Genomic DNA, 761 nt, shown 5'->3' with positions numbered 1-761 from the left:
AAGCCACCGCGCCTGGCCCGTGATATTTTTTTTTAGATGGAGTCTGGCTCTGTTGCCCAAGCTGGTGTGCAGTGGTGCAGTTTCAGCTCACTGCAACCTCTGCCTCCCGGGTTCAAGAGATTCTCCTGCCTCAGCCTCCCAATAGCTGGGATTACAGGCACCCATCACCATGCCCGGCTAATTTTTGTATTTTTAGTAGAGATGGGGTTTCACCATGTTGACCAAGTCGGCCTTGAACTCCTGACCTCAAGTGATCCGCCTGCCTCAGCTTCCCAAAGTGCTGGGATTGCAGGCATGAGCCACAGTGCCTGGCTGTGGATTCTTTCTTTCTTTTTTTCTTTTTTCTTTCTTCCTATCTTCCTTCCTCTTCTTTCTTTCTTTCTTTCCTTCCTTCCTTCCTTCTTTCTTCTTTCTTTTTGTATCATAATATCTCTTCTTATATGTATCAAAGCTCATGCTGACCAATGAGCTCTGGGTTGCAAAAGAGGATTTATTTCTGGAACCTGTCTGTAAGTCTTTGTCCACAAGTTAAAGAAAAACATGTACGCACGCAGTGTGGATTGTGGATTAGTTCTCTTTGGAATCCTCAATGCATGGAACATTACCTAGAACACGAGGAAGGTGCGAGTGGGTGGATTAATTCCACACCCACAAGACTCTCCTAGCCTGGACACAGTACATGTTTCATTCCATGCCCCCTGACCCCACAGTTTCCCAAAGGCGCAACCAGCCAGCCATCCCTGAAGGCCTACCATTCACCA

The 761-nt window shown here is 47.2% G+C and overlaps 1 non-coding gene across 1 annotated transcript; it reads right to left on the bottom strand.

The window, feature by feature from the left end:
* Positions 1–425: 425 nt before the first annotated feature.
* Positions 426–553, bottom strand: LOC135269829 (small nucleolar RNA SNORA40). Its single transcript, XR_010338079.1, has one exon. It is a non-coding gene; the product is annotated as a small nucleolar RNA SNORA40 (small nucleolar RNA).
* Between the last annotated feature and the right edge of the window lie 208 nt (positions 554–761).

This window comes from Aotus nancymaae, unplaced genomic scaffold, assembly GCF_030222135.1.
Source record: "Aotus nancymaae isolate 86718 unplaced genomic scaffold, 86718_ANA_hifiasm-v0.15.2.pri h1tg000057l, whole genome shotgun sequence".
Lineage (NCBI taxonomy): Eukaryota > Metazoa > Chordata > Mammalia > Primates > Aotidae > Aotus > Aotus nancymaae.
Note: the sequence above shows the minus strand (reverse complement) of the source record. Positions and strands in the feature narration are given on the sequence as shown.